At 45.3% G+C, this 21,878-nt stretch overlaps 1 protein-coding gene across 3 annotated transcripts in view; it reads right to left on the bottom strand.

Annotated features, from left to right (window-relative positions):
• The window catches only part of IRF6 (interferon regulatory factor 6), a 37,712-nt gene extending 16,082 nt beyond the window's left edge, over nucleotides 1-21,630 (bottom strand). The window contains exon 1 of one of the 3 annotated variants that reach the window (XM_042976632.1): nucleotides 21,612-21,630. The gene's annotated coding sequence lies outside the window, so the exon portion shown is untranslated. Of the gene's footprint in view, nucleotides 1-991; nucleotides 1,171-21,611 lie in introns of those variants that run through there. The other 2 variants (XM_007096149.3, XM_015543857.2) reach the window with 2 other exon arrangements.
• Nucleotides 21,631-21,878: the final 248 nt, after the last annotated feature.

The raw sequence follows: 21,878 nt of genomic DNA, 5'->3' as shown, positions 1-21,878 counted from the left end.
GCTTTTTTTCCTTCCCCTGCAGGGAACCGAACGCCATCTTCCCAGTTCCCCAGCCTTTCTTCCCTTTAGTTTAGCCCTGCTTAGGGGTAAATTCTGTGCCATAATTCCCATGCCCTTCCTCCCTGCTGGATTGAAGTTGGGGGCTGGTGAGATGGTGCTGCTGTTATGTGTTATGCACACATCTAACCCTAAACTACTCTCCTGGGTCAGCACCAACTCCTACTCAAGCGCCTTCTCCCTCTCCCTTCCCTGGCTTCCACTTTTGACATCCACCAGGAGAGCAGGGTCGGGACAGAGGTGACCCCTTCATTACAAAGCAGGCTCCCCGGAAAGAGTGGCACCCGGGGCCTCCTTTCCAGTTGGGCCTGGGAGACTTTCCCCAGTTTTCCACACCCACCGTCCATCCCCTTGGGCAAAGAGGGCCTCACCCCCAGAGCAACCACGCCCAGCACCACCCTCCCCAACACCAAGCTTGGCTACTTGGAAAGCCAGTGGTGTCTCCCAGGCCCAAGGCGAGGGGCCTGGCTGCACTAAACAAATTCAAAGAGAAAAAACAAACTGGCTAAAACGCCTGGCCGCCCCCATCTCCATTTCCCCAAACACCCACCAGGACCAAGGGCCCGCAGGCCTCGGAAATCCCCTTTGGGACACTGGGGCCGGCGGCCCAGCGAGCTGGGCCTCCACCGGAGGGGTGGAGGCGACGTAGCTCTATCCTCTGGTGGGTGGATAAGGGCCGAGAGCGGCACGCTCCAGTAGGGCAGGGAGGGAAAGGGAGTAGAGAGAAGTGTGGGGTCGGGAGGGGCCCCGTACTCCAGGGTTAGGACCGCCCAAAATCTACCTAAAGCAGGGCGACAAGCATCCAGCCCCTGAGAGTCCGCCCCCCAAACAAACAGATGTCTTCAAGCAAGGTTCCTAACCCCACAAATTCTGGGGCGGGTGTGTCCCCAGCCCCCTACCCCCAAAACTAGTGTTCAGAAGTTAGCGTCCTCACCTTTTCTCAATCCTGCTACAAGAAGCGGTCGTCCCCCGAACTAAGTCCCCAGCACTCCTTGACCGGTCAGCAAGCAATACCTGGGTTTGCGCAGGTAGACTCTTCGAGCTCCGCTCTCCGTCCCGCACCGGCCCTTACCTGCCGGGCCCAGGTGCGCGGAGCTCACGTCACCGCCTCGCCCTAGGACGCCGCAACCCCCCTCCGAAGTCCGGCCACGCCTCCCAGGTGTGGCCACGCCCCCTCGCGTTCAGGATTGGCGGCTTACGGGAAATCTGATACTCTGTGTTCCTGGGCGGCCCCGCGCCGCCCAGCCTCTTCCCCACCTCGCTCTCTGGCTTCTAACTCTGGCTGAGAAAATTCCCAGACTCGAGGCTGGACCTTACGCCTCGGGGCTGGTGGTCTTGGGAACTGGGAGCGCCTGGGAGGTCAGATCTGAGTCGAGAGGGTCCCCCCCCCCCCTTTCCTCGTACCCCATGGTTCCCCTTCGGTTTTGGAGATAGTTAACCACAAACAAGGGTTTAGAGATTCTGGGCAGGCCCTTCTACCCGTGGGCCTGTGTAAGTGAGGGGGATAAGGGGAAGGGACTCAGGACACTTGATCCCATGGAGGAGAAGCTCGGTGGCTTTCAGGGCAGGGATTCTGCCTTTATTCTGCCTCTTACCCGAGTGACTCAGGGTAAGTTACTTTTCTTGTCTTTTCAGTGAGAATAATATGTGAGAGACTGCCTTTTCCAGTCACTATCTGGTAATGATTAAAAGCGTGGCCTCAGGAGCTAACTTTTAGGATTCAAACTCCAACTTCATCAGTTACTACAGACTTGACAAAGTTTCTTAAGATTTCTGAGCCTCAGTTTCTTATCAGTACAATGCAGTAAACAAGAGTACCCACCTCAAATGAGTGCTGTGGGGGTTCAATAAATTGCTTCATATAAAGTATTTGGAACAGTATTTTGGTACTTATTGAGTGATGTATAAATACTTGAAATTTTGGTATAAAGGTAAAAAGCATATAGACAGTGCCTCACAGAATAAGGTGACACCTTCCGTTATTACTTGAACTCAAGGCCTGTATGTCCCCTATCAGATGTTTGATGAGAGTTCACTCTCCTGTCCCACTACAATGAACCCCAGTCCTTACAGAGTACATGCTTACAGTGAGCTGTGTACCAGTACATGAGACCCTGAAGCACGGAGCTGTCACAGGTAAGAAGGGACATGCTTATGGGTACTTAGGTTTTGAAGTTTAAAGCAATGAGAGAGAGACCATAAAGGAGTGATATTATGGTTGAATTATGTCCCCTCACCCCCTAAATTCGGATGCTGAAGTCCTACAGCCTCCAGTACCTCAGAATGGGACCTTACTTGGACATAGAGTCTTTACAGAGGTGATCAAGTTAAAATGAGGTCATTAGGGTGGGCTTTAATCATATTTGACCCGTGTCCTTATAGAAAAGGGAAATTTGGACACAGAGGGAGAAGATGATGTGAAGAGACACAGGGAGAAGACAGCCATATCCAAGCCAAGGAGAAAGGCCTGGAACAGACCCTTCCCTCAGAGCCCTGGGAAGCATCCAACCTTATGGATGCCTTGATTTTGGGCTTCCAGCCTACAGAACTGTGAGACAAGACATTTCTGTTAATTAAGCTACCCAGTCTGTGGTACTTAGTTCCAGTGGCCCTAGCAGACTAATACCGGTGTGTTGGAGAGCTCCGGATTGGTAATCATGGGAACTTGATTCCCGATGCTTGGGGACATATCCAGCAAAGGCTGGGAGGGTAGCAAGTCCCCAAGCCTGACTCAGCCAGCCTCTGGCTCAGCCGCTGCTGGTGGCCACTCTTCCCTTCATGAGGGGAAGGACTATCTCATCAGTACAGCCTGCTCTTTACTGCTGATGAGCTCACTGGACAAGCAGCATCTCCCATGTGGCCCAGGGCTTGGCTCTTGAGACCAAGCAAACAGTCCACTGCAGGTGTGTGTGAGGGATGAGGGGAAATACCACCAGGAGAGCATCATTTGAGGGGAGCCAAAAGCCCAACACCATACAAGTATGAGCCCACACACAGGCATTCACTTACGCACTAGCAGAAATCCCTATAACTAAAGTGATTTCTTAAAGATTCTCTTTAGAAGACACATACTTTAGAATCAGAAAATTCAAGCTGGGAGGGACCTTCTAATCCTCTGGTCTAGGGCTATTACTGGCTTAGAGATGTTTGTTTGTTTGACCCACACGGTATCTTAAACACCAGGAGATTTTACATAAACATCTAGGTTTTCAGCATCTCTTGAAGACAGGCTCTAGACAGCCTGGCTCAGCAGTTCCATCCGACAACAGCTGCTCATTTAGATGGAATCCACATGTTAAAATCAGGACAACCCCACCCTACCGGATTCACTCATTTACTTTAATTGTCTGACCCTGTAGGCATACGAGTTTACAACTTCTAGTCCAAATTCCGCCTTTTTATAGATGAGAAAACTGAGGTCCAAGGAGGTCAAGTGATTTGCTCTAGATCATGTAGCAAATTACACACAAAGTCAAGACTAGAACCCAAGCCCAGGGTCCCTTCCACTTGGACCCTGCTCAGCATCCCAACCAGAATCTATACTGACTGATGCTGCACTGGTTGTTAATTTATTATTTTTTAATTATGCATGTATCTATGCACTGTTGATACTATGGCAAAACAAAGTCCCAACTCTCGTGTCCCTCTACTGAGGAATCAATGAAAGGGGATAAAGCAGGAGGAATTAAGGTAGAGATCAAGAGGAACTTCTGGGTCCTTTGAATGATGAGACCTGGCAATAGGCCACCCTGAAGTCTTCTTTGCTTGAGATACACCTCACTTGCTTGGTCTGGGGAATAAGAAAACCCAAAGGCTCTGGAGGAATCAGTTCTATGTTCTCAAAAGAGCACTCCTAAGATTCAGACATCCCCAATGTGGTTTGGGCCTGTGATGTTTCCATTGCTTTGCCCTCCATCCCTGCTCAAGTAAGGCATTGCTGACTCATTTGTGAGTCTGAGTTTCAGGCTGTGAGATGTATGTTTCAACACAGAGGCATTGATTTATAGCTATAGGGAATCTGGGAATTCCTCTCTCCTGCTCCCAGGCAGCTCTTACTTGGTGAGGACTCTTTCACCACCCAGAGGCTTTAACCTCAACAATACCAAACATATGACAATAAAGCCATGTGACCCAAATCCCACTCTTCTCCGCTGAGCAGGGTGCGTAGCAACTGGGACTGCTCCCAGTGGTTCAGGACAGTGGAGAATTTAGTGTCCCTGGAGTCAGTAACAGCAATAGGCTGGGTTACTTGTCAGCGGGTCTGTTGAAGAGGGGGTGAGGACATCAAACTGAACAATACAATTCTGGTCTCTCTCAGAGGAATTCAGACCCCATCCAGCCTTCTGGAAGGCATTTTGGAGCCCATCAATTGGCATTTGGGGGAATTCAGACCCCATCCAGCCTTCTGGAAGGCATTTTGTAGCCCAAGTCCTACCCTGATTTATCTCTGGCTCCATCCAAGTGTTTCTTTTTTTTTTCTTTTTTTTTTTTTTCATCCAAGTGTTTCAAGGTACTGGGGCTACACATGAACCTAACACATTGCCTAAACTGTAGCCTGAATTGTTGCCCCTTCCTCTGTCTCCTTACCCTGTATAGAGGGTCCCAGAATGTGATCCAAATTCGAGGCTTATTGAGATTTCTGTCGTGGAAGCTGCAGCAAAAATAATTTATAAATGAATCTCACTTTCTAGCCCAGGCAATCAAACAGATTTCAGTTTGAGATTTTAGGTGAATTCCCCACTAAAGTGTTCAGAATTATTAGTTTCTGACTCTCTTTTTATCCTTGAACTAAGCCAAGTGCTGGTAAGTGTCCTCAAAGGAATAGTTTTCTTTATTCCAAATTTGGATCTATGTGGGAAGAGGAGGAAAAACAAGGTCCAGTAAATCACTTGGAAGTAAGCTCTCTCCCTGAGGTCCTCCCATCACTCTTCCTCCCCTCCAGTGTCAGTCAGAGACTCCACTTCCACCCCTCCCCAGGCCCCCCCACCCACCCCCCCAGGCAAAAGAAGGTTCCACTGGCCCTGCAGACATAAGAGCCAAATAAGAAACAGCCATGAATGTGAAGATTCACAGTCCCGATCTTATTTTATTTTATTTTAAGCTTATTTATTTATTTTTGAGAGAGAGAGAGAGAGAGAGAGAGACAGAGACAGAGAACACATATGAGCAGGCAAGGGGCAGAGAGAGAGAGGGAGACATAGAATCTGAAGCAGGCTCCAGGCTCTGAGCTGTCAGAGCAGAGACCCACAGGGGGCTCAAATTCACAAACCTACAAACTGGGAGATCATGACCTAAGCTGAAGTTGGATGCTTAACAGACTGAACCACCCAGGTGCCCCATCAGTCCTGATTTTAAATACGCTGCCCTGTCAGGACAGAGCAGTGTCCCAATTTTGACTTCATGGGCAGTACTGAACAACATATTCCATGGTGTTATGCTGTTGTAAAATGAGACTGTGGGCATGAAAGCTTTCTGAACTTGGTCAAGTGTGGATGGGAGGTATCATCACTGTGGTTATCTACTCTGTTTTCTCATGTAAATCAATCTCTGGCCTCAGCAGCAAGGGGACAGAGGGCAGCAAGGGGACTTGAGGGCAGCAAGGCACAGACCAGACAGGAGTTCTCGTGAGCCAGGAGTTCCTACCAGTGTCAGGCTCAAGGCTAAGCTACCTGAGCACTGGACATGTGTTGACTTCAGCAAAATGAGTTATCTGGGGATACAGAATCCTATGGGGGGGGGGGGGCATGTGGTAAGAAATTGGACTTCTGTTCAACAAGACTGATTGACCAAATGTGTTTTACCTGTTTTCCCTCCCCACCCCACCCCCCACCATTCTGGTACAACCACAAGGTTAAGTAGAGGACAAAAAGCATTGGGGAGGGGTAGGATAAGAAGGTATGAGAGATTTCAACAAAAATATTAGGAGATGAAATATTCTCTCAACAAAAATAAGGAGTGGGGAGGGCCAATGTTTTGGTTACAAAGCTTTCAGTACTATTTGATTTTTAAGGCAGATAAACATAATATTTAAGAATGATATTATCATCACATATTTTTAAAGACAAAAGAAAAAGCACGTGGGAGTCAGGGGACCTGACTATCAGACCTTTCTTTGGCATTCAGGCCATTCTTTTGGCTTGTGGCTGTTGCTGTCTGAGCCTGAACCCCTTTGTGGGAAGGACCTGAGCAAATTCCACAAGCACCTTCTCGTCCAAACAATTCCTAGTTCTGTGGTCAAATTCTAGAGACAGCGCTGATGTCCTCAGAAAAACAACCTATGTTTGGGATGAATCAAAACTTGTCTCAAATTTCCCTTCTCTCAACTTCTAGTTGTATGAACGAGCTGAACCTCAGTTTACTCATCTCTTACATGAGGATACTACTTCACAGGATTGACAAGAAGATCAAATTAAATAAATAAAATAAGAATAAGTCTATGCAAATGTTATTTTTCTCCACCATCTTTAGGCGAGGATCTGGTGCGGTTCTGGGCACCAGGCATTCACTTCATAGAAACCTGGAAAATTCAGAAGCGAGTTACTATATGTTTATTCTTGGGGCAGGGAGGATATGAAGCCCTTCATTTCTGTTGATTGGATTAGGGGCAAGGTCCAAGTGTGGATCTCAGAGCCTAGTGAATAATTCCTTTGAGGAGAAGGGCAGACCAGGGAGGGTATAAATGAGAGGTTCTTTAACCAAGCAACAGCCTCACCTCACACCCCTCCACCCTCTCCAACCCCCCCCCCCCATCCAGTGTGGGAACTTTCTCTTAACACAGTCCACATACCCAGCCTCAACCTAGATCAGCCTCCTATCCAATAACTTGTGGTTTTGCAGAAAAGGTATGGATGATGTCCACAGGGATTTCCATGTTCTTGAAGGGCTCTGGACTGGCCCTTCAATTTATCCACGTCACCTAAGGCTTTAGTTGTATAGCATTCAAAAAGCCCATTCGACCTGGTCACTGCCTGTAGAAACCTGCCGCCTGAACCCCACCTCAATTCCCACAGCCTGAACCCCAATTTGTCTGAGTTAAGCTGAGGCCTAAAAGGTGACTGCATGCCATGGGGGGTTAGCAGGAAGGGAGGAAGGGAAGATGTACATACCGATGTAAGAGTTAAGTGTTGATCTCATGTAACTCCTGGCCAGGAGAACCCCAGAGTCAAGAGCAAAGAAGGTTCAGGTCTTTCCTCACACAGACCCAGACCAGAGGCCTGAGGCCATCCCACATGAAAAACACAAGCATCATTCCCTCATTCATCATTCAGTAAATATTTACTGAACACCTACTATATGCCAGACAAATTCCCTGCCCTCATGAAACTTACCACCTCCTATTGTCATCTTCTATTGGTACTGAAGCCCTCTGTTTAAACTTTCACTTATGAGTCCTTCTGCTATTGTAACTACCTCCTATCCGCCAGCTTCCAGCCCCATTCTAATCTATCCTGCAGCCCTTTGTGAGCTCTGACCCCATTCACTTTCCTGCTCAAAAACATTCTGTGACTTCCCAAGGTTTATTGAATCAAAGCACTATTCACTCATCCAACACATGTTTATTGTGTATCTACTATGTGCCGGGCTCTGTTCTAGGTTCTGGGGAATACAGCAGTGAGCAGGACACTAGATTCTAGTGGGGAGAGACAGAAAATAACCAAGATAAATAAGTGAAGCAAGTAAAGCACATTGGTTGGTAATAAGTTCCAAGGAGAACAATAAGGCAACCGAGGTTAGGGAGGGGAGGGGGCAGGGAAGAAGTAAAATTTTAGATAGACTAACTAGGGAGAAGATGACATTTGAGTAGAGATCTAAGAAAGTGTTGGATGGAGCCGTGTAGATAGCAGAGGGAAGATGGTTCCTGAAAGAGGGGCGATCAAATGAAAAGATCCTGAGGTAAGCACGTACTTGCTCATTAAAGGAGGGTCAGGGAGGTCAGAATGAGGTTCAGTGGCTGGAACAGAGCAAGGAGGGAGGGGAAAGTGTTGGGATACAAGGTGTGAGAGGTAATGACTTTAGCTTTTACTCTAAGGCAGATAGGGAGCCACTAGGGGCTTTAGAGTAAGCGCAAGAAGGTGTGACTTGTTTTGCAGCTTCGCTCTGGCTGCTGTGTTTAAGATAGGAAGAATGGAGAGAAAGGCCAAGCAGGGAGTCTAATTGGAAGGCCCCTCTCTCACCCTAGCCTGCTTTTCCAACCACATCTCTTAACCATTTCACAACTCTACAGCCCTCATAGACTCTTCCCAGAGCACACATGACAGCTGCTGGCCTACCATCCTCGATGACATTACCACCACTTGGAATATCAATACTACGACAACAGGAACAATAGCTGTTACTTACTAAGCATCAATAACTCCAGTCAAATGTGGTTTTTGAAATATTATCAGATGTCACTCACAGACATTATTTCATTTCATGTTTATATTTTGTTCCTATTTATTGGGAAAGCTGAGGCTTTTTACAACTTGTCACCAACTGGGAAGGTCCCTGGGCCCAACTGTAAGATGTAAAAAAACAAGTGCTGTCCCTCAGGTCTCAAATGGACCATTTCTATCTTTGAGGGTCTCCACGCCATGTGACTCTCTGGGTACTTCCTCACAGAAAGTCTGAACAAATGGGGAGAGTTATGTTTAAAATGACCCTGACAGGTCAATATCAATTTTCTGGATTGAAAAATAGAAGCAAAAAACATTTGGGCAGAGAAAATAACATTGCAAATGGTCAGAAGTACCATGTGGGAAGGTCAGGAGGTTTCAATTTGCCGGAGCTTTAGTATTTGTAGGGACGAATTAGGCAGGAAACAGACCTAAAAGGCCTTGAATGCCATATCAAAGAGCCGGGCTTTCACCTCTTTATAGTCAGGGAGGATGGAAAGGTTTTAACTAAACAAACAAATAAAAATATTCTTTAAGTTTGAGCAAGACAAGAGTGCCTGGAAATGTGCAGACTGTGGCTACCTGGAGAAAATGCTTTCCTTTTAAGGGAAGCAGACACTAAGCTCTGGCTGATAGTTGTCATGCAGAAAGACAGGCCCAGCCTTGCCACTGGGAAATCTAGACTTTATGTAAAACTTTGTATACGTTTGCAACACATTTAAAGAAACAAATTTAATTACATGAGCCATATAAAACACTCCATGGGAGCTGCTATTTGGGGGGGTTCTGCCCTGGAGTATAAATGAGTTCCAGGAAGATAGGGACTTTGTCTTGTTTCCACCGTGTTCTCAGCGGAGAACTTGGCACAGGGCCTGGCACACAGCAAGTGTTCAATACATATTTATTCCGTGCATACGTAGGGGTTAGGTATTAGTATTCCCCCTTACACTTTAGGAAACTGAGGCTCATCGAGGATAATAGATCACACGGGAAGTGGCCATACTCTGGCTCAGGAGCAAATCTCTGAACTTCAAATGAATAAAATGACTCATAGGAGAGATCAATTAAGAGTAGAAACAGTTCTTCATCTGTCCCTTACACCACCCCCTATCCCAGGGCTGTTCCCACTTGTTACCAAAGTCTCATGTATGGCGCTACCTGGTTTTAACTCCCCTGGGATACTTCCGATCCCACTCTGTTGGGACTGTTTTTTCCCTTATTTTGTTCAGACCTGGGAATTAGAGACGAGGCAGCCCACACACCACCTGTCCCTCCCCAGCACAGTGACATCTGCATAACGTTGGGCTGCTAACAGTAGCAGCTTCTCTCCTTGGCCTTTCAAATCCAAGGAAGGACCCACCAGGCCTTCCCCGGCCAGGTGCCTGGCTGACAAATCCCTTAGCATAGCCAAGTAGCTTCAACGCTCTTGCTGTTCTAGTTCACTAGTTACAAAACATTATCTGCAGAGCCGGGCATCGCTGCTGCATAAATAGAAATGGAAGGAGGTAACAAAATAGGAGAGCCAGTGAGTGGGGATTTGGGGAAATAAAACACTAATCTTTGAAGCTTCTAAAATAAGAGGCAGGATTTCTAAGAAGATCTACTCAGTTGACATGAAATCAATCCTTGCTTCTGCCCTTTCATCTAATCAGACAGGTTAGTTAGTCCATCAACAAACATTTATTGTGCAGGGCTCAACATACTTCTGGAAGTGCAGGTCATGATTTGAATGATGCCCATGAACTGAGTGTGTCGTACTCCGTTCATATATTCACGTACTTTTAATTCATTAAGAAAGGATGAGGAGGGAAAGAAACACTAGCATGTTTTACCCAGAGGGGTAAATGTTTAATCCAGAGGGGAAAGTTGTTCTTCCCCAATACGATTCTAAGAGTGATTTACCAATGTTAGTTTTTCTGGAATCTTCCCAGCATCTTGTACTTTGAAGGAACAGCTGCAGCTCAGTGCCCTGCCTTCTATACAGCACTGCCAGCCAATCGGCCAGGTTCATCTTGCCCACCACCATTTTCCTTAAATGGCTTTAGTTTCAAGTACATCGGGGGCATTTTTAAAAATTTGTTAAGAGAGTCTTACCCGAGGTCACTCAGCTGGTAAACGGTGAGTGGGAAGCTGACCCGCCCTATCTGACTGACTTCGTGCCCTTTCCATTAGGTCATGAGGGGGAACCGAAGCTTTGGAATGTTAATCGTGCCCACGGGCCTAAGTAATATCCCAGGATGTAAATGTGTGTGACCATCTGTCTGTCCTGGGGGCGTGAAGAAGGCAACATGCTCTGCCCTTGACCCTAACTGACTGAGCCCAGGGGCCAGCTCTGGAGCTTTAGGGGCCTGGGAACCAGTGTGCCTGTGTCTGGAGGCCCTGAGAGTTTCGCTCTGTTTCAGAGCAGGCACTGCCACCTCCCAGTTACTATTCTGTGCTGTGGCAAGTGCCAGCTTGTCTCCCCTTCCCGCCCAGCCCAGGAACCCTCCGGCATTTCTAGTTCAGGCCCAGACCCGTCCTGGCAGCCTGGATTCCACTGCCGAGGCTGGAAGCTCATCTCAGCCCAGTGACCATCTTGCTCTGGTTTTTGTCACGGGAGAATTGTGATTCCAGTAGTTTTGGGATTTGGGGGTGGGCGGCCACAGATGTCTCGCTCAAACTACAGAGTGGTGGGGTGGAGGTCAGGGTGCAGAGAAGGAAAGACGGGAGAGAAGCGGGGAGGGGACGCTTTAGACATTCCACTCCTGAGGCTGTTTCATCCCAAATCCAAGGTAAATAAAGGAGTTCGGGAGGCTGGACTGGACCCAGCAGCCCAGCCCTGAGTTCTAGCCCTGACAGAGCTGAAAGGAGGACTTTCTGGCATTCCCACACGGGGGTGGGAAAGAGGCTGGGTCTGGGCAGGTCTGAGGAGCCCTTGTTCCCTATGGCCCTGGGGGGAACACGCCCGGATTTGCTGACCTCTCTGGTAGGAGTCTATCAGGTAGGAAGCCCAGCCTCTGATGACACTTGCTGTGTGTGGGAGTGTATAAGCAAATTGTGTAGTGCATTTGTGCATTTAGTGTTTATCTGAAATTCAAATTTAACGGAGAGTCCCAGTATAGGGGAGTGAGGTGACACTTCAGTCCCTCTGCCCCTCCAATTTCAGTGAGATGAGGGCCAGTTTCTGGCATGTATCCCTGCTTTAACCTGATCCCCACCTTACAGCAAGAGAATTCCTTGGGCATTGGCATTCCAAGACAGCGCCCGTGCCCCAGCCCCCACATAGCTAGGGCCCCTCTGCCTTCAGTTCTGAAACTCCAAAGACTTTCATGTCAAGTATTAATGCTCCATCCTGGAGCCCCTTTGAAGATGAAAAGCCCTCCTGAGAAGTGAAGGGCTCTGTTGTTGTAATTAACATAATTACAAGCAATTTTTCCCATAGCCCTGTGGAAAACTGGGGGACCTCACTTCTTGTAAGAAATACCTACCTCGCTCTCCCAGGAGAAGGCCAACCTCTTCTAATCCAGCACTAGGGTAGATGTCCCTGCCAGCCCCGGTCCCCAGTACCACCCACCTTGACTTAGACTTGGTTTTTGTTTCTGGTTTTGTTTTGCTTTTACCTTTTCAGATGATTCATCACCACGACAAGGGATCCACCTTTCTGGGCACAGTAGCCACCCTCTCCTGGGACACGTCTGTGCCTACCTTCCTGGGTTGAAAACACTCGGTGGATGATAAAGCTGAAAGCTACTATTTCTACCCGAGTCCTGGACCAGACAGAAGGGATGCCAGCTGCCTCTCTCAACCCAAATGCCCTGACGACTGGGAGCAAACTCTTCCCTGATTCAAAGAATCAGTTGCCACTGTGCAGAGTGACTATGTGGGAGGACACGTAAGCATTTCCCTGCAGAGGTAGCTGGTCACACAATGATAGCCAGGGCAGCTAAAGGCCAGGCCCAGAGGCCCTGAACAGAGTCTGTGGTCTTAACTGTTTCTAGGATTGCATCCTCCTGCTGTCCCCAGGGAGGCGATCATCTCTTCCACAGAAGGAGCCACAGCATTTCCTTCTCTAAAGGTTTAGCATAGAGGAGGTGCTCAGCATTACTAATTGTGCCAAATGAATCTGTCTGTGCTAGGCCAAAGAAACATCTCTGTCTGTCTCTGGATTCCCAGGGCTCTAAACAGCTTTTGGGTTTCCTGGCATACCAACGTATGACTCGTCTCTGACCTGTTAATGTGAGTGTCAAAACTTACAGAAACGTCCGATATGGTTACTGTTGGCAGTGCAAACTGCCCAACTGCCCAAACTGTCTGTAAGTTCAAGAAGTTTAGACTGTAGACTGATGATGGCAAATTAGTGAGATGTTATAAAATTTCCCCATCACCCAAAATCTGTCTTCAATACCTTTGTATCGGCCTTACCCTAGGCTCGTTAGGAAATCAGAACAAAGAAGAATCCTGGACTCCAGAAGAATATGCCCTCAGGGCCTGGTCATTATAACCAGCTCCTTTCCCCACAGTACACGTGTACACACGCATGCACACACACACATATGCACACACACACACACACACACACACACACGCATATACTCCTCTGGGACGGCAGAGCCAACTCCTCCTCACCCTTCCTGTTTCATTCCATTTAATTTAATAGGAACTTGCACTTAGAGAGTAAATAATGCTCAACAACAATAACAGCTCATCATTATTGATCTAGTCTCTTTGAGATTCAGAGTCAGCAGAACATGTCAGATGAACTTAGGGTATCTTGACAGGGGCTCAATGACAGACAGTTGCGATTAGGCTGCTGAAATGGTGTTCACCATGACAGGGGAGGATCGGGACTGGTGTCCAAGGGCCTAGAGCCCATCAGAGGGGAGATCTGACTCTGAGAACAACATGAGGCTGATGCTGGAGCCTCCTTCCAACCCATCCACCTTGACACTGCGGGAAGTGGCTATCTGCCGAAGGGCTACACCATTGGGAGCTAGCTAACTCTGGCATGGCATGCCTAAGGCTGACTGTAACAAATTGGGGCAGCCAAGGTCAGGGAAGGGGAAGGCAGAGAAGAATGTCTGCTCTTGCCCCCTGGCACACAGCTAGGCCTCAGCAGTGACCGCTTAACATCAGTGTAACCAGGACTGACCCTTTGGGTTGTGTTTGCACTGTTGAGAGATTTGGCCAAATCAGGGGGAAGACTGCACTTCCCGCTAATGTACGTGTGTAGAAGCTTGATGTCTTAGTCTGTTTGAGCTGTTATAACAGAATACCATAAACAGAAATCTTTTTCTCACAGTTCTGAGACTGGGATGTCCAAGATCATGGCACTGGCAGATACGGAGTTTGATGACAGCCGGCTTCCTGGTTCTTCTTGGCCATCTTTTTGCTTTGTCCTTACATGGTGGAAAGGATGAGGGAGCTCTGTGGAGTCCCTTTTATAAGGGCACAAATTCCATCATGAGAGCTCCACCTTTATGAACTAATCATTTCCCAGAGGCCCTACCTCCAAATACTATTACCTTGGGGGTTAGGATTTCAACATATGAATTTTGGGGGGATACAAACATTCAATCCGTTGTCCTCAGCATCACTGGGATTCCTATATTAAAAGAAATTCCTTCTTTTAGGTAAAGGCTGAAGCACAGGAACAACTTTGAAGAATGATTGCTCTTCAAGTAATATACTTAAGAAACAAATCTATCTTTCCTAAAAGAAAAAGGTAGAGTATCCTTCATTTTAAAATCAAGAATACAGTTCTCTTTCTTTTCTTTTAATGATTTTCAAGGTCTTTTTGTTTTCTGAAGAGCAAAGAGTGATTTCAGGGTATATTCCTGGGCGGTTGAAAAAAATTCCTCCTTGGATCTCAGCTACCAATGCTCAACCCTTACCCATGCTACCTTCCTTTCCCTTTCCAATGGAATCTGTCTTATCCCAAATACATTCACCATCATCCATGCTACCTCCAGAAGGATTGCTGTTACAGTTACGTTAGGATTGGAGGATGCAGTGATCCAAACATTCATCTGGCTCTCAAACTCCAGCCCTGTCTTCAGGCAGAACTGGAGGACCTACAAGTTTGCAGAAGAAGGGTAGAAGAGTCCACTGTGCTCAACACTGAGCTGCAAACAGCTCTGCAATCTGCCCTGGTGGACTTTTCACTGCAAGACTTTACAATAAATTCATGGAAGGACATCTTCAGTTACAAATTTTAGGTCTAAAGCTTTCAGTTTTAACCAGAATGAATGCATAGAGAAGAAAGCAAAGAGTAATAAAAAGCACACAAAGATGCTAGAAATCTTGTTCATGAGAAATGTATGGCTGTTAAATCTGAGAAAGGCCAATGTTTATTGGGGCTTCCCTATTTGAAGAAACCATCTGCCCCCCCCCCCCAAATGGAAGGTAAATCATCAGCCAAGGAAAAAGATTGAGATCACTGAAGCCTACCACACCAGATGTGACAGCTCCCCGGTTTAGCCTGTGATGTGAGTGCTACACTGGGGTAACAGTCAAATGTGGGAAAACATAAGAGCAGCTGCTGTTGATTTGGACTAATAGGCAATTATGGATTCAATTTCATTCAAGATGATAATTCTTCATTTGTCAAAAAGTAGGACCACAATCTGTGCCCACAATCTATGCTTCTTGTTTCCAAAAGAAAAAAAAAATTCTCATAAATTGTCACATAGATGGACTGGCGGTAGAAGAGTCAAGATTTTCTCGGGCAACTTGACATGTAAAAGACAAATGATAAAAAAATGCATCACCTTTAAGTCAGACTATCACAGGCTGGATTAATCATTCCCCTTTTCTGCTCTCCCAGTGCATGGCTCATAGTTTCATTAAAGAATTGATCATGTTGTGATGTCATGGAGAATGACTTTGAGGGCTGCCCCTTCCCTCTGGACTGTGAGCTTCCTGAAGCTAGGGCTTTTGTTTGATTCTTTCACATGAATTGCCTTGGCACTCAGTATATCCCCAGAGTGCAGTGGTCACAATGATTACTCAACAAGCAGATACCCTCCTGGTGATATACTGGACCCAGTGACACACATAAAGTGTAAACTCATTTAGTACTTAATATATGACTGAGATTTGAATCCAGTCCATCTAAATCCAGTATCCACAGTCTTAGCCTCTTTTTTTTTTTTTAATCCTCTTTGTAAACCTACCTTTCCTGAGAAGGATCAGTCAGTAAGTAAATGGAAGAAAGTATCAGCTTTCCTCCTTCTCCAGTGGCTGCTCCTTCTCAGTCACCTTGCTTGTTCTTCCTCAACAGCGACCCCCACCCCTAGCCTCTTAAATTTGCAGGGCCTGAGGGCTCAGTTCTCAGACCCATTCTCTGTATTTACACTAGGTGATGTAATTCTGTCTTATTCATATGCTGACCACTCACAGATGTGCTTGGGCCTCCTGGCATCTTGGATCTCTCCCCGGAAGCACAGATATGCACACATCTCTGACTACCTCTTGGATCTCTCTACTTGGATGTCTAATAAAATTCTCAAGCACATGTGAATCAAATGACCTTTTTTTGTTAGATACATGGGTGCAGGATCTCTGAGGCCAAAAAGGCAGAACAGAAGAAGTTAACAGCTGTGGGGAGCAACACCCTTAGGTTGGCCCAGTGGATGCCCTTGTGTTGTAACAAGGCCCTGCACAGGGACCAGCATGGGTGGGTGTGGATTTCATAAACCTACTTCATGATAGTCTCTACTTAGGATGCTTCTATCGGGGACATTTGAGATGCTAGTTTCAAAAATGTTGAGAAGTGTAAGGAAGTATTTGGTAAAAATATGAAAAAGTCTCCAAAGTCTTAGTGGGCAGCATGGATAGCAAAATAACTGCTTAGGGGAGGCATCAAAAAGGAAGATTTAATACCCTTGTCCCCTACACCAAACATTATGATTTCTCTGAAGTCCCAATCTGATCACATAATCCCCTTGCCTGAAATGCTTTAATGGCTTCTCAGCTTGTGTGGGGTTGGGCCTAAACCCCCCAGCAAGATGTGCAAGGCCTTTAATGGACTGCCACCTTCCCTGTTGGCCTCACCAACTACTCCTCTCTCAACGATGCACCCCAGCAACATGGGCTTGCAGTTTTCCAAACACATCTTTACACCTTTACTCGTGTTATTCCGTCTCCATGGAATATTCTTTCCCTACTGTTCACCTGGGAAACCCTGACTCAGCATAGCCTCTGTGCAGCTCCCCATGACCCTCTCCCTTCCCTCCACAGAAGAATGAGTTTCTTTATCCTCTGGGTTCCTAGAACCCCTTCTACATCCTTCTAATACAGATTTTATTTTATTTTTTTAAAGCTTTATTTATTTAAGTAGTCTCCACACCCAACATAGGGCTCAAACTCATGATCCCAAGATCAAGAGTCACACGCTTTTCCAACTGAGCCAGCCAGGTACTTCCTAATATAGATTTTAGTCCATGATGATGCAATTACTTAATTGCTTTGTCTCTCTAGTTAGACTATGAGATCTTCAAGGGAAAAGTCTGAGGTTGGAGCTTTTAAAATCCTTGATGTCTAACTGGAGTGTATTATGCTAAATGAAATAAGTCAGTCAGAGAAAGACAGATACCATATGTTTTCACTCATATGTGGAACTTGAGAAACTTAACAGAAGACCATGGGGGAAGGAGAGGGGGAAAATAGTTACAAACAGAGAGGGAGGGAGGCAAACTATAAGAGACTCTTAAATACAGAGAACAAACTGAGGGTTGATGGGGGGGGCAGGGAGGAGGGGAAAATGGGTGATGGGCATTGAGGAGGGCACTTGTTGGGATGAGCACTGGGTGTTGTATGTAAGCGGTGAATCACAGGAATCTACCCCCAAAACCAAGAGCACACTGTATACACAGTATGTCCGTCAACTTGACAATAAACTATATTAAAAATAAAATAAAATAAAATAAAATAAAATAAAATAATAAAATAAAATAAAATAAAATAAAATAAAATAAAATAAAATAAAATAAAATCCTTGATGCCCAGCATCATGCCTGGAATACAGCAACTGTTTAGTAAATGTTTGATAAATGAGTGAATGTGTGCATGCAGAGCCCTGCCCCAAAATATGAAAAATAGAGTATAGTTGTACCAATATTCCACTAGAAGAGGATATGTAAAGCTTTCTCCCCTCTAGCATAGCATTTTAGGCTCCATCTCAATCAGATTAATATAATCTGATAAAGTATTTCATTTTTAGGCTTGACCTAATATAAATGAATCTCTAATAAACCTGAGGAAACATATTTATTAAAAGTCACTATCTTCCAGGCTCTGGGTTTGACAATGGGAACTTGTTATGGGTACAGATGAACAGAAAGGGTAGGAACTATATATATCAATGTTTTATATTTCTACGTACACTTAAGTGCATTACAAAGCTTTTCTTTTCTCACACATAATCGCATTTTCTAAAATGTGCTCCACCTTGAAAATGTATTGCTCCATACACAATAAATGCTGTGGAATCCGATGACTACACAGGTTTCTAATTTCCTGTTGTCCTATATCCTTCATATCCTGTCTTGACCACACACACACACACACACACACACGCACACGCTGTCCATGAAGTCGGCCGAAACAACTCATACAGCCTAAGATCTAGAATCTAGATCAATTTGGAATTCAATCCTAATGGTCAATGAATGTGACTGACGGACAAATGCTCAATGGTAGCAGACCCACCCCAGCCCCAAACCCCACCCTGGTCCTAAAGCAACATCCTGGCTGCTTCCTGGGCATCAGCATTTCTTGGTTCAGCATTTATCACAGAGTATTGCAATCATAATCTGCATACTTATCCATACCTAAACCAGACTGCAAACTCCTTTAAGAGACCAGCATGGACCGTATTCTTTCTCCTAGCCTCAGCTGCTAGCATAGACCTGGCATGTGGTGTCTAGTCTGTGTATTTTTTAATGAATAAACTCATTTTATTATAAGGGTAGTGAGATACTAATTTCTACCAGCATTCTCAGGGAGAGGCTGGAATGCTTTGGGGTGTATATAGATGCATGTGTATACATGTGGTGGAGAAGCTGGTCTTGTGTGTAGGAAACTATCTGATTTAAGCCCTCTAGAGGAGAGGAGATAAATGTGTGGGTGTGCATAAGAACTTTCCCCAGAGCCCTCCCAAATAAGTAGTTGAGATGTCTGAACTTCCATCATTAGAAAGGCATACCTTTGCATTACATATGGCTCCCTATCAATGTATCTTGAATCCATGTGTCCTTGCTATTACATAAGTTATCACATTAGTTGCAGCATTCAAATATCTTCAGTATCTGATCTATAGCTTCAAATCGTACATCCCTAATTTCCACACCCACCCCACTGAGAATCTGAGATAGACCTCTGCTAACTTTTTGTAGTTTGCATTAGAAAGTGGTTTGTTTATTCGTCTCTTAAAATATATAGTTATATATCAAATAATCTCTTCCAAACAATATACACCATAATATACGCAAGCTATTAAAACACATCAATTTGTATAATTCCATGAGTTCATAATGGTACTAAAAATAAAACAAAAACTTGACTAATTACCATTGGAAAACAGAGAATTGACTCCTTGTGTTGAAAATTTGTAAATGAAGGGAGGGAATCAACCATTTATTCTGCCTTTCCTATAGAAACTGCACCACTGGGTCACCAAAGTTTCGATAAGGGAGAAGTCCGTCTTCATAGAGCTAGTTCAGCAAGGGAGTGAGGAAGAAATAACAGAACTAGGATATCACCCCTGTGATAGAACTGGAATGCAACCTCTAATGAATTAATGAATTGAGACATTAAGCACCAATGGCTGGTAGCATCACAAATAACAGAAAATCACATTATATGCCTCCTGTAGGAAGCATAAAACACTAACTATAATGAAGTCTGATCAAAGTTCTAAGTCCAGCAACCTATCTGCAAGAAATATAGAGAACAGCAGAAGACCTTAAACCAAGAAAGTGTAAAGAAAAACAGGATGACATTTATGAAACAATGAAAAATTTGAACACCAACTAGATACACAATGTTATTAAATAATTGTTGTCATTTTTAGGTGAAATGCCATTATGGCTATTTTAATATTTTATTAAAAAAATTTTTTTAACCTTTATTTATTATTGAGAGACAAAGAGAGACAGAGTGTGAGCAGGGGAGGGGTAGAGAGAGAGGGAGACACAGAAACTGAAGCAGGTTCCAGGCTCTGAGCTGTCAGCACAGAGCCCGATGCGGGGCTCAAACTCACGGACCGTGAGATCATGACCTGAGCCGAAGTCGGACGCTCAACCGACTGAGCCACCCAGGCGCCTCTATTATGGCTATTTTTAAAGAAAAGAATCCTTACCTTGTCAAAATGCATACGACAATATTTACAGATGAAATAATATGATGTCTGGGATTTGTTTCAAAAATCATGGGGGGTGAGGGAGGTCAGGGACAATGGTTGGGTGCATGTATGAAATAAGATGGCCTTGTGTTGGCGATTGTTGAAGCTGAGTTATGGGGTACGTGTGAGTGCATTATACCATTTTGTCTGCTTTTGTATATATTTGAAATTTTCCAAAGAATAAGTTTTTTTCTTCTAAAGGTGTTAACCTTCCTGAATATTCTGATATTCTTGTCCTAAGGGACAGCCACTTCTCTCCCACCTTTTGAGATCATTCTCCTAGGGAGTCTGGGGAATTGCAAATATCCTGGGAACAGTTACATTAATCCATTAATATTTCTGCACACTAGTTAAAAGATTATTTCCTGGGCTGTCTTTACCTCTGAAAATACTGAATGCCTGCAGATAAACATTAAAGAAAACCTTGGAGGAGGGAAAAGTAAGGGCTGAATATGGGAAGAAGAAAGGAGAACAAATTTGGACTTCATTAGGATTTTTCCACATCCTTCACTATTTGGCTCATGCATCTTCTTTGTGTGGGTTTTTACTAGGAGAACTTTCACTGAAGGCATGAAAAAAATGTTTAAATTTTGGATTCTCAGGGTCCCTTTTTATGTTGTTAAAGGCTAGTATAAATACTTATAGGAGAAGAAGGAGTCTTTTTTCCTTGTCTAGTGAGCCAGCGGTGAGACTGTTTGGGTGGGGCAAGGCACAGTTTTGCCTGAACCCGAGAACAGTCTAGACCTGTCCACGAGACCACAAGGACGTGGAAACCAGGAGACAGTAAGGAGTCATCTCAAGTGCTCAAGAGTATAGCTTTTTATAGAAGATCTCTGGAAGAACACCAAGGAACTGGTTGCCGCTGGGGAGAGAAGCTGGAGCACTCCGGACAGGGTGGGAGGGAAAATAACGTATGACTTTATTGTTACAGTCCGATTATACTGTGGTTAGTGCCTTAAAATATATGATGACATTTTGCAAGCAGCCTTTTGTTGACATAAGTATACCTTTTTATCTTCAAATTAGACAGAAGACAGATGTGTTTGTTTATGGTCTCCTTGGCTGGGCCAGCTGCTGGGCCACCACTGGCTGTTTGCACATTTTCTTGATAGGCCTTCCCCTGCTCTCCCTACCCAATGCCAACCTCCCAGAATCTAATTGGGAGCAGTAGATGGTCACTAGAACCAAGAATAGGATTCTAGTAGTTCTAGTACAATTTCCCCATGGGAGACATGATATCAGTGAAAGCTCAAATGTTCCCACAGAAGCACCCCTAATAGCAGAGCCAAGGGAACACTCTCTTTGATGGCTCCCATTTTACCTTAAATATTCAGATGAATTCTGCAATCTCTGATTAATCACTTTGTTCTTCTAGAACATGATATTATATTATTATTAGGGGAGAAAGAGTTGCTATATTTATCCCGTGAATTCCAGAAGCCCGGCACACCTGTGCCTGTTGCTGAAGTACAGAGTCTAGTTTTGTTTTGTGCTTCCTTCTGCTTATTTATTTATTTTATTTTATTTTTTTAATTTTTTTTCAACGTTTTTTATTTATTTTTGGGACAGAGAGAGACAGAGCATGAACGGGGGAGGGGCAGAGAGAGAGAGAGGGAGACACAGAATCCGAAACAGGCTCCAGGCTCCAAGCCATCAGCCCAGAGCCCGATGCGGGGCTCGAACTCACGGACCGCGAGATCGTGACCTGGCTGAAGTCGGACGCTTAACCGACTGCGCCACCCAGGCGCCCCCCTTCTGCTTATTTATTGAGGTTATTATTTACATACATTAAAACTCACCAGAGGCGCCTGGGTGGCTCAGTCGGCTGAGTGTCCCAGTTCCGCTCAGGTCATGATCTCACGGTCTGTGAGTTCGAGCGCTGTGTGGGGCTCTGTGCGGACAGCTGGGATCCTGGAGCCGGCTTCAGATTCTGTGTCTCCCTCGCTCTCTGCCCCTCCCCGACTCATGCTCTGTCTCTCTGTCAAAAATAAATAAACATTTAAAAAAACCTCACCAATTTTAACTGGACAATTTTTGTAATTGTATACAAGACGTAACGACTGCCC

Source organism: Panthera tigris, chromosome F3 (genome assembly GCF_018350195.1).
Source record: "Panthera tigris isolate Pti1 chromosome F3, P.tigris_Pti1_mat1.1, whole genome shotgun sequence".
NCBI lineage: Eukaryota > Metazoa > Chordata > Mammalia > Carnivora > Felidae > Panthera > Panthera tigris.
This window is presented reverse-complemented; position numbering and strand designations above follow the sequence as displayed.